Genomic DNA, 13,052 nt, shown 5'->3' with positions numbered 1-13,052 from the left:
CTCTTCTGATAATTCTCTTGCAATTGTGTAAAAACTACCCATCTGAGTAGTTAGTTCAAGCGATGTCAACATTCTCACGACTTTGCAGATCGGTACTCACACTTTGTCTTGTTGAGACTTGAAATGATGTACGTGGTCCAGCTGGATAGAAAAAATGAACCTGCACATCGTCATTTCCGACGCTAATACCACTTCTCCTATCCACAACTGATTGTCATACACACAAGCATTAGAGTCTTTTTTACAATACTTGATACAGGATGGTCTTCATAGTTCTTAGAGTCTGAAGTAAAGTAACATCTTACATTGCCTTCTGACACAGGAATATACCTGAGGTAGCTTCAATTTTGATGGCAGTGATACACTCAAAATGCTAAAAACAGCATCCAATTGCTCAATATTGTGACGTGGGGCAATGTAATGCTCTTGCTCTTAGCATTCATACAGTTCTTTCTTCTGCTACGAAAAAATACTTTTGAAACAGTCAATACAAAGAGACTTTCCGGCAACTAAATTTAAATTTGGATAAATATGTTCTTTCAGTTTGCTCTAATTTTATTTGTCTCAAGTTTTTCTTAACTGTTTTTTTATGAGTTCTCAAAGGATCACAACAGAACTGTCCATACAGACTGAATTTTGATAAAAACCTTTTTCATGATACTTACAAACTCTAGAGACATCTGAATTAACACGTAAAAAAATAGGTTGGTTTTCATCACTAAATTCACAAATTTTAATATGTTCTTTTGGCACTGTACCACACACTGTTTTATGACACTCTTAATTCACATAAATTCCTATGGAACATTGTTCTTCCATTATTTTGTGTGAAATTACTTGAAAATAATGTAAAAATTTAACAGATTTTAAAATTTAAAAATATTACTAAGTAAAACTTATTTATTTAATAAACGCTTCCAAACACAGGTTGAAATTTGAGACACTCGGTAAAGATGTGAACAGGTCACTGACTAATGTCAGACTGACCTGTCTGTAACTGCAAAGCTAAATGATGCAACAAGCATAAATGAGTATATTGCAACATGAATTTTCGTGACAATTGGAAATGACTTCACGCGCCTGTTATAACATGAACACTGCTGTTAAATGGTTCAAACAACTCTATTTCAACTATAGTAATAAGTATAAAGATATTAAGTGCAAACAAGACAAGAAACCACTTGGAGCACTTATTTAGCGAGTCAAAATCATATCACTTTTATTTAACTGGTTTTTCATGAATTTTGAAAGGTTATAACTTTTTTTATTAGTACAATACACAAAAAACTTTTTATTTGCCATAAACAACTATAAAAACATTGTAAGTTGTGCAAATTTGACATTTTTATCACCAGCCCCACCACAGTTATTTGAAGCCAGAATTTGAATTTTTTTTAAATTAGTTTTCAAAAAGTCATAAAACTTTAGGGATAAGTATATCACCATTAATATTACTTATGGTAAAACTACTACTAGCATATACATACATATAAAAAAATAATTCAAACTGTGTATGTCATCCCTGCCTCTTGAAAAAAATTATCAAAAGTGAGATTTCACCATTTTTCATGTTCAATTTTGTTGGTAATTTTCTCATAGAAAGAAGAGAGATAGGTAAATAACAGTGGACTAATCTTTTTTACCTTTTGAAATTATGAATAAATTACTTTTTGTTTCATCTTTCCAGGACCAACAGTTTTTTAGTTATGATTTTCTCCATAAACCCTTAAAAATCACAAAAATAGGTGTGTGCACCGCAACAAAAATGGCCACCGCAAGTAAACTATTTAAAATTTAAAAAAAAAAAATTTTAACGTCCTGAAACATGTAGGAAACAAGTGGGTAAGTTTCAATTTTTTTTTTTAATCAGTCAAGCAACCGCTTATGTTTTTTTGGAACACTTCAAATGGATTGACCAATCACCTACTTTATATCTAAAATAAACTTCATGACTTTTTTTTTTATGAAATATTTCCCCTTGGAAAACTTTAATGTTACCTCACCACAAATGCACCAGAAACTGTCTGGATGTTAATATAACTAAGTGAAATTTTTATTAAAGTGTTTACTGCAATGCACTCACAAATATGTATTACAAAACTCTGAACACTTTATATACATATTAATGGAATATGTACATACATTGACTTTACAGGGAAAAATAAAATCACAAATTGCTAGGAAAACTAGATACACCGCTAAATGTTACACACATAAGAGTTTGCATTTGACTGATGTAGTTGAGATTTTTCTTAGCCGGCATGATACATTGTTATTATTATTTACACTATTACATCTAGCAGTGAGTTATCATAACAAAATTCACATATGCTGAACAACATTTGTCTAATGAATAGCATAATTACATTTAGAAAAAATATGTTAAACATAGATAATCATTTGTAATCTTTTTAATTACTGCGTAAATAATACTTTTTTCATGGCTATTTTTCAACTCAAATAAATTATAGTTTATTTAGTGACTTAACTGCTGCCAACAAATAATATATTTATTGCACCTACATTTTCCATGTACATGTACTTGCTAGAAAATAGGAAGGGCAATTACAGAAAATCTGAGGCTGATAGGGAAATTCAGACTTCACATTTGGAATCAGTGCCCAAAAATAAATAAGATTCAGCAAATATTGACCAAGTAACAAAATCATTGTTGACCTATGTAATTACAAACAAAATTTGCCACAGGTTTATCCATTATGATCATCAACGATAATTATTTAAAACTATCTGTTTTTTAAATAACAAACTGGACTAAATTTATCTGGCATGTTCAATGAAGCCATTTTCACTCCCTTAAAGCAAGTCATGATTTTCAAAACTTTGTATTTTGTAAACGTGATTCAGTTAGTCATTAAAAAATTGATAATTTTAAAAAAGAATATGTAACATGATTACATATTAATGTAATTGATTAAACAAGTCTAGAGATTAGTAAAGAGTACAAAATTTTAGATTATCATCAAACACTACACCTACAAGCTTGGTAATGATTATTCAATAGTGTTACACCATAACATTATTTCCTGCTAACAAGATCTTTGCTTATCTTTAAAGTCAATAAAATTGGATTTATATTCATTTATTACAGTACTAATCACAGCACTGATAAGATTTTGAATTTATGATACACGTATCAATCTTTAATTGTAATAGCACATCTCTGCTATCTCTAATTTGTAATAGCACTGAATTATATCGGTATTGTATAAGCTACAACACTTTTCTGATCGCTGATAGTTGTTTACTTTTTTTACCCTTGCCTCTATTAAACAATTTGCCTCTAAACTGTTTAATATTGAGATACATTCTATGAAATAATTTGTGAGCAATAAGGAAAGAAAATTAAATTAAGAAGGGGAAAGCTTTTGTTGTCATAAAAAAAATTACTGTAACTAATTTTCACAGGAAAAAATTTATAAAAAAGTGTGACAAAACAATTTCACAAAATAAAAATACTTGTTTTTCCATTAAAATTTAATTAAAACACTTGTTTGTTGCATTTTGGATTATAATAAAACCACTGCGTCAAAATTTCTTGTTTAACAAGACTGGCAAATCTTATACATGCATAGACTGGATACATTCATACCTTCATGAAGTTTGTGCACACGCAATATTACAGAAGTTTTCAGTGATTGTTAGTGTAGGAGAAAGTGTAAAAATAAATGAAGCAAAATAAGTCATAGAAAATATAAAAGAGGTAGGCTGATTGAGGGTAAGTGGCTCTTGAGAGATATTGAGTGTATAAAATCAGTATAAATGTTTCTTTGTTTCAGTTCCAACTCGCAGAAGTAAAATTTTATTAGCAATAAAATTTCAAAATTTTTAAAATTACTCAGCACTACTACTTTTAATGAGTATTGGAGAAATTGTTTGCAATTCAAAACTTACAACCACCTAATAGTTACCACTTGGTAAATTTAGTCAACCCAGACATTGAGGCTCATATGCAAATAATAGAAAGAATGTAATGTTAAGTCAGGCAAATAAGCGTAGGAACGTTAACCAAAAATACCATTTTGTCTTCAAACTGAAAAAATCCATGTCCCACACATTCAATTCGAACTGCAAATCTGTGAATCCATGCCCTGTCCAAAGCAATAGGGCAGCTTTACAATGGTTCTAAGCACCAGCAACATACAGATATACAGCATCCGACATATAATTTTGAATCTTCTAAAGATAACTATTACAGAAGGTTGAATTTAAGGTTAGTTTGGTACTTATGTATTATAACAGCATCTCTATTGTTGGAAGGTTATAACCAGTGAAACTGGTGGTAGTTAAATAACTACATTCTACTTCTTTTCAGTAACACAATAAAATAAAAATATTTGTTAAAGTTAATGGTGAACTTATAAGTAAAATGTGTGCACTTAGAATTTGGGATCTCCCATGTTGTGAAGAGGAAGCTGTTAGATTTTTGCAGGTTAGGTTGGGTTAATTTGAATAAATAATTCAATTTCTAGTTTTGTGTTTCTACTTTATTCTAACAAATTCCAACTGCCATCATAGATTTACAAACGTATTATGTATAGGCTTTCAACCATAGTGGCGCCATTATAGTACTTAAGTACCGTTACTTCTTTATGAGTTTCGTATTAAACATTTTTCTACTGTTCATACTTTGTTTGTTTAGTTTAATAAACCTCAATAACAGAGTTTGGGGATGATAAAACAGTACTGAATTTAGAACTCCAACCAATACATCAACAAATTGCAACTGATAATTTCTAACCACCTTTTATCTCTTACTTTATCTCAATATTTTCTATCCCACATGACCTTAACTAGTTACTGGTTACATTGATTATATCTTTCTTAACTTTTTGTAAAAGCAACCAAAAGCCTTATTTATCTCAAAATACCCTAAAATTTTGACTAGCAATTTCCTTCGTATACGTTTGTTTTGCTAATAATATATTTATATTATTCAAATGAGATTTTAGCTTATTGAACAACAAACCATGTACTTAAAAATACTTTTTGTTGAAGACGATGTAAAAGAACTTATAGGTCTGGAATTTTCTAGAGTCGTTTTATCTTTATGTGTTGTGTTTGTTAAAGATTAATACTGATTCGTCTAAACGTTTGGACTAGTAAATAACAACTACATATTATTAATAATTACGAAACTCATCTCTGGGTTCACCTAAGTTAACGCCAAGCATCGAATTATTAACAAAATGGTTGCCAAAATTGACAAATATTTGAACAATTTCGTCGCAGTTTTAGTAATATAAATAGTTAATAAAATGAATGCTAAATAAACTTCGTAAGTCAAAATAAATAATTAATATAAGTTTATGTAGATACTGATACACTAATACTGAAAACAGTGTTTTTTTATTTTAGCTTAAATATAAACAATTCACAAATAAAACTAAAACTTACAATGGTATCTTAAAAAATGTGCATCCAACCCAACCACTAAAAGAAAAAGGATTCTGGTTTATTCTAGTGCTACTAATACGTTCATAAATAAATTCTTATAAATGTAAATCTTATAAACCAATGAAATTAACACATTTAGCAGATAACCTCAATCAGCACGTGCAGTACGGTCACAACCACACAACCTTACTAGTTTCGAGAAATCAATCTAGAATGAACGGGTAACTGACAGGATCTTGTTAACTGATCGACTCGCATAGATTGTTACGCTCAAAACTGAGCTGAGAAAGTCGTTAAACGTACACCCTGAAAAAAATTATTTAAAAATGTATTAATTCTTTGTTTGCCAATAAGGAAATATTTCTACCCAAACAGCAACTGAGGTCAACAGAATACATCTTCGTCATTGTAAACCAAATCCTAGAAAACAAAAAAATATCACATAGAGACTGATGAATTCAATTAGAAATAATCTAAAAATCTGTTTTTCTGATATTAGAAACATACTTCCAGGAAAAGTCATCACTGAAGACTTTTATTCTATTCCCACAAGAGAGTTGATATCTCTTAATAACTGATCTGCTCACAAAGTCAGCATATGGTACGGTGGTGGCTTCAGAAAGTTTTAAGTGTCACACTGCCAGCTCGCAGGGATTGCGGTGATTAGAACATGTGTTCAGTATAAGGATTCACCTACGGTTTCGGTGTACTTTTGCTAATAGGTGCTTATCGAGGAATGATACAAAATAAATAGGTTTTGCATAAAGTTATGACCGGTTTTTTCGACTTTTTTCACCTGACCCGTTGGCATTAAATGAGCACCTGTCGCTTTGAGTATGATTATGTAGGTTTGCATGTCGCTTTTATACGATTCATCCTCCGGTTTTAAGTTATTTTTTTTGTAGAATAACTGTTCCACCAATCTGATGTGAGTTTAAACGTTAAACGTTTGTTCGTCGATATGCATTCCATCTTAGTCAAAGATGATCAGCTTCTCTCCCATGCACCAGTGATCGTCAATGTTCTTAACTCAAAACACATGGTCTAAATTTTTGTAGGCACGAGTATCTAGTACCTGTAGGAATTCTAATGACTAATATGCCATGCGTTTATTTTCTACGATATCGTGAGTCTCCTCTTCAATTGACCTTTCACCTACATTACTAGTCTCGTACTAGATATGCTCTCGTCATCCATCTCATCACCGCGTAACTCTTCTTCCTTACTATTCGAAGGCGTAGATGATACTACCGGTGGTGTGGTTGATTCGGTCTGATCCAGGATCTCACTAATCTTCGTTTAGGCATCGTTTCAGTAAAATTGTTGACAGAGGCTGTAGGTTTACGTCTAATCGATTCATGCTACTTAGCCATGTCTAATTTCAGCTTTCCATCCTTCGCCATGATCGACGCTGTGTATATTATAAACACAATCTACACTGTGGTAATTATATATTATGTTTAACAACGGTGTTACGGGTGCTGTTATCGGTGAAACGGACCCATTATCGATGACTAATATTTGTGATGAATGTGTCGAAACCGACGCGATATTTCTCACTCACTTTCTTTATCTATAATTATAAAGCCATGACGGTCATTGTTCCAAGCCGTGGAGCAAGCAGATTTAAAGTCGTCGAGTGACATTTCAGTACTCACATGGTCGTTATACCCATGCGCTCATCCTGTTTGAACACTACCAGAACTTACAGTTGATACGGATCAGATGTTTCGGCGTCTCAGAGTAAGATGAGTCAGGGTTGTATCAATCGCGGGTTAATACTTCCTAATATTTTGCTGTTTCTCTTCAATCACATCATCGAATATCATTAGATTGTTATCGGGCTTCTTCAGGTGATATGAACTGTTTATCTTCCGAGTGTAGGAAGTAGCCGATCTCAAGAATAGATCTCCATAAAATTGCCAAGAATCGATACTTGAGCTGATATAACGACTTTAAAATACGTAATGTTTCTGTAGCGTAAACCGTTCGTATGGAACAGTAAACTAAAGGCGGAGTTTGTCTTACAGCATCCTGAACTACCGCATATTATGCGGTACTTGATTGTACTCTGCAATAGTGGGCCGCGTATCTCTGCCTTAAACCATCACTGTCACAGCCGCTTGTTACGGTAACGTCGATGTCGCCGTCAGTGGCGGCTCGCGAATAGACACTGTGGAACTGCAGTACCCCTTATTTCCACTTGATATTATCGATAACAGTTAATATAATCGAGTCCCTTTTTCTTTAATTCCTTCTTTATAATTGTGCAATATATAATTCTTAAGCTTAATGTCAATAGCCATGCCTCAGTTTATGAAAACGATACAAAAATTTTTGTATGGAATTGTGCGCTTCATAGTTCCAGTGGCGTGGTGTTTTGACTGTTGTGCGCATGCGCACATAGAAAGCTGTATGCGAGGCTGTGAGAAACAGAGTGAGGGAGAACTGTCGCTCCCGCAGTGCCGACCTGGCGTGCTGGTGGAAGGTTTTTCTTTTACTCCGCGTCTGTATGGAACGTTCCTTGTTCGTTCCCTTTTCTAGTTTAGTCGGTGGAAGGAATATGAAACTGGTTTAGTTGTTTTTTCAGTAGTGATCTGAAGATGGCAGAAGCCAGGGCTCTTTGACTGCCAAATCTGTCCAGAAACACGCTAGAAGGGCGAAAGAGAGAGAACTTGCAAAACTAATTATGTATTTATCTACATAGAAATTTAAATTAAGCAACATTGGACAACAATGTTTTCAAGCAGACATTTTATTAAGTTATCTAATTATACTTAAAAATATTATCTGTATTGACATTTTATTATTTATTCAGTTAAACCTAATAAGCTTTTTAAGCACAATGTGCGTAAAAACTGTGTAACAAATTCTTGAATGCGATAAAGTTTAGAATTAGATTTAACCTGCTTCCAGCTATTCTATTGGATTCATTTTTTTCGGTTCATTTTACATAAAGCTTTAACCATGGCTTTGAAAAAGCCCCAAAAAATTTTCTGGAGCAGTACCCCCACTAATTTTCGCTATAAGCCAGCACTGGACACAGTCAACTTTTGCTTCTGTTTTATCAACTTCATCTTTATGTAGCAGTTTTTAGATTATTTTTTCAATACGATATCTCATCTATCAAACCAGTAATTTTATGATTTATCCAATCCCAACCACTTAACTAGTAACTTATCACCTTTACGACGGATAACCTTTTCAATTAGGTACACGTCTTGCTTGCTTGTTCAGTTCATATTCGTTAAATTTACCTTTCAGTACTTCACTACGAGTATCAGGACCAATATTTACAAATATCAATTCATAAATTACGAGTCGGCTTTCAGTATGCACAGCGTAGATCTCAAAGATATCATTGGATTATTTTGGCAGATAGCCTTTGGTAAATGGTTTCTTGTACTTGCTTGTCCACTTTGAATTTCATTTTATATTAGCAGGTCTTACTGTACTGGAGTTAATCCTTCGCAGTACCAGCTCTTAATTGCTTTTATTAACATCTTTATTAACGACCCTTGCTCTGTGAATTTTATCCAAATCTTTGTCCTTAATGTCTTCTTCAACCACTCCAGTATAGAGGCTTTTTTCTCAGAGTGAGTGGAGTAGTAGTTGATACCATAATCCTTTAGCATTTCACATGTCTTAAGCATTTCATTTTATATTTTTCAGTATGGGAGTCAAAGCCGTTATCACGTCATCAGCAGTCTTCCTTTTTATCAGAATATTGAATACGAATATAGAAAAGAAAAATATTATGACCATTATATACATATACCCATTATTTATTTTAGAGTAAGGAATCATTTCAACCAAATCGACTCGATACAGATCATTGAGGTCCTTCAGCTCTGCTCTACGAGTCAGGTCATTTGTGCAGCAAACAAACTTCTAACATCCACCATTCCTGTGATGGTTGGCAACTCATCCAAAACATTATAAACCTCAAGACAGTGTTGTACCATGAAACTCTCCACCAACTTCCTTTCTCATCCATCAAAGTACTGGTCCACCATAAAGATTTTGCATTAATTGTGCAGAATAGGACAGCCATCAACAAACCAGACAATCCTGCTCCATAAATTGAAACTACAAACTTGCAAGTCCCCACTTACCAGCTTCCCAACATGATGAAAATCAGAGAGCTACCGAACAAAGACACAATCCAGATGTCTCTCGCACAGAACGGTGGACATACTAGCAGGATTACGCAAAAACTTCTGCCAGCCACTAAAACCTGGCAGATTACCTGCCATAACATAAGGATGCTGCAAAAGAACTATATCCAGATTCCTTCAATCTGCGCAATGTAAGCACCCTGAGCATTTAACTGCCCGAAATTAACCATTCAATGAATTGAAGTACATCTCAACAGCTCTCAAGAAAGACCCACAATCCTTATTGTCTAGAGAGTGCTTATGCTCTTTGTGCAACCTCATACAATTGACACAAATCACAATCCCTCGTACTTATTGGGACAATCCTCTCGCTTGTATCCTTCCTCTCCACAATGAGGACACAGCAGTGGAAACTGGCAGAACTGTGCCCATAATGACAACACTTAAAACAAGGCTGGACATCTATATATTCATTCACTATACAAGACAAGAAGACAAAGCAACCTGCCTTCAGAATCAAACTTCTATAGAAGACCAGGTCCCACCTCAAACACTGTGTGGTAATACTCTGCTTCACATTTACTTGTCTTAAAAAGGAACCAACATTCACCCTGAAAAATTGCCTCGTCCAGATTGGTATTTTGCTTCCTGACCAATCACGAGCTCATTGTCAGATAGACGATGATCCACATAATAGACAAGGGGTAAAATAGTTAGGGGTGCTATAAATGAAGAACATAAAGCAAATAGATACAATAAGTGATGTGTATCAAAATAGTAAAAAACATTTTGGATGGTAAGTTAGCACCCATTTGGACAAATCTAGAAGTAATAACTTAATATTTAGAAACATAGAACTCCACAAGACTAGCTGCTTAACTGGTGAATTTCATTATATGGTTCAGTCTGCCAAACTGCCTTATATGGTTGCCATGATTAGAGTAACTGAACCAATGCTCAACATACTGTAGCGAAAATTTTTGTGGAAAAATTTATCATACTTGAAATACAAATTGTTTAAGCAAGAAAAAAGAGAAATAAGATAATTAAACTTATTGGAAAATTCCAATTTTGGATACTTAATAATCTGCTAATGATGGTCCAAGTTTAATAATAACAATAGTAAAGCTTAATATTTATCGATAACACTGATAGAAAAAAAAGTTTAATGTTTCTCTAAGTCTGATACCATTTCTTGAATTGCTTTTTTGCGTACATTACAGATCTGTAAATACAATTTTTCTATCACCCTTAGTTTTAAATAAATTATGCTTCAAAAAATTAAGGGGAAAATATAGTTAAAATGTGTAAAATTTATATTTTTGCATGGCCATACCTGTGTTAAAATGATTTCACTGATGCTTTTTTTTTATAAACAGCCTCAGCCACATCCTGAATTAATGTCTAACAGTAATTGGCTAGCGTGTTAGTAATCCATTTCCCTTTATAATGGCTTTCCATCACTGAAATGTCTTGGTGGAAAAATTCACAGTGTTCGTCACTTATGACTCTAAAGCTGTCCAGTTAAAAATCCAGATGTGAATGACAGAAATGTATTTTCAAAGACATATTACATCCCGCAGCTCTGTATGAAGTAAGAAGTTGATTAACAATATTGTGGTAATTGTCGGATTTTTGTTTGCCAAGAAAAGTTTTGCAAACGTCTTTAAATTTTGCATTTCCCAGGCTGCACTTTCTACATTGAGTTACTACTTTTAACATTGAGTTAAATACATAATTTTTTACTAACTCTCTTATTTGAGAATCAAAAAATATTCCTTTTTAATTTTTCCTTCATTTACATTTGGAAATTTCTGCCAGATGTACAAAATCCAGCAATATTCTTTGCAACTTCATTGCTTTTACAACATTTTTCATTAGGCCTAGCTTGATATGGAGGAGTAAAATATTATTTTGGGTTTAACTAAGGGCTCATGAATAATATTTTTCCCATTTGGAGTTAAGTTGTCTCATTTCTTCCACTCTTTGGTAACATAATGTTTTTCTCTAGTTCGGCTGTCTTATACGCAAAGGAAACACATGTACTTAGTATAGCCTAATTGCATGCCTAACAAATTTTTTTTTGTAATTTAGCTGTTTTTTTTTAAATTTATTTTTTCATGAACATGTTTCATCACATCGTATGTCTCTTTCAAATTATTACCATAAGTGACTGGTATCGAAGTATATTTGTTACCATTTTGTAGTAGAATATGACAAATTAAAATATGACAAATTTATGAAAAGGCACCAGTTAGTTCTCAGGTTTATGAACTTGTCCTAAGTGCAACATATGCTCATCAATATTTGTGCAATAAACCAAATTATTTTCATCAATAAAGTACTGAGAAACTTCTTTTTGTCAGCTTTGAAAGACCGAAATGTTTATATTTTTTTGAAGTAAATTCCAACCTTGCAGTCTTGATTCTTAAAAGTTCAGCTTGATTTTTTGATAAATTTAAATTCCTAACAAACGCATTTAATTCACCTTGTGATATAAGATGTTGCTTATTGGAAGATAAATCAAAATCATTATTGTCTTCCTCAGTACTGCCTGATTCTTCATCGCTGCTTTCAAAACATACATTCACAGGTAGCTCAAGAACTGGAATAATTTCAATGTGAGGTACAGGCCTGTGCAGATTGCAATGAAGGATGTTTTACAGTATGTTTAGATTTTTTAGAAATTCCAGACACACTTATTAAACAAAAGTGACAATTGGTTACATGATTCTTTGGTTCACGCCAAACCATAAATATACCAAATGGCAAAGCCATCCGTGTACCTTTCAGCCATCCTCTTAAATAAACAGAACAATTAGTACATACTACATGAGGAGCCCAAGTCTTATCCTGAACATCAATTTTACACTTAAAGTATAAATGATATGCTTTTTAATTAAAGGCTTAATGTTGTTTCTATCCGATTTTACGGTAAACTTACCACATACATAACAATAGGCATCCACATCATTTACACAATTTCGAGACATTATGACACTGCACTGTTAACAAACTTAATTCATTGAACAAAATTAATTCATTCCTAAACCCAGCGCTTAATACAAACAACACAGCTGTGTTTTAGCTACATGTTTTGACTTGCATAGACATGATTAATCTTGACCATGAAGGCTCACTCTTCAGTACTAGATATGATGTCATAATATGTGATTATGATATGATTTAATTCTTTGTCTAATATTGTTTATTTAGAGCTTAAAAATTATGTTAACAAAGTTAAACAATAAAAAATGAGCTAACAAAATACAATAAAGGAGCTTAAAATGTTACCTATGAAAAATGAAAAAATCCTTTTAATTAAAATTTAAGCATTTTTCAAAAATGGTGGGCGATAGAAAGATTCTGAGTTATATTTGTTTTAAGCATCAAAAAAACATTAAAATCTTGAATCTCATGTAAGGAAATAAAAATTATGTTTATCTGTAATTCAGAAGGACGGAACTACTGCTTTTAGTTTCCAATATTTCTAGTAATGACCTAAATTTTTCCTTTTAT

At 32.7% G+C, this 13,052-nt stretch overlaps 1 protein-coding gene across 2 annotated transcripts in view; it reads right to left on the bottom strand.

The window, feature by feature from the left end:
- l(2)k09022 (HEAT repeat containing 1 homolog l(2)k09022) overlaps window positions 1–5,609 on the bottom strand; it is a 97,364-nt gene extending 91,755 nt beyond the window's left edge. For both annotated transcript variants that reach the window (XM_075357218.1, XM_075357219.1), the window contains exon 1: window positions 5,416–5,609. The gene's annotated coding sequence lies outside the window, so the exon portion shown is untranslated. The remainder of the gene's footprint in view (window positions 1–5,415) is intronic.
- Window positions 5,610–13,052: the final 7,443 nt, after the last annotated feature.

This window comes from Lycorma delicatula, chromosome 2 (genome assembly GCF_047948215.1).
Source record: "Lycorma delicatula isolate Av1 chromosome 2, ASM4794821v1, whole genome shotgun sequence".
NCBI lineage: Eukaryota > Metazoa > Arthropoda > Insecta > Hemiptera > Fulgoridae > Lycorma > Lycorma delicatula.
The sequence above is the reverse complement of the archived record's forward strand: the minus strand, read 5'-3'. Positions and strand labels throughout refer to the sequence as shown.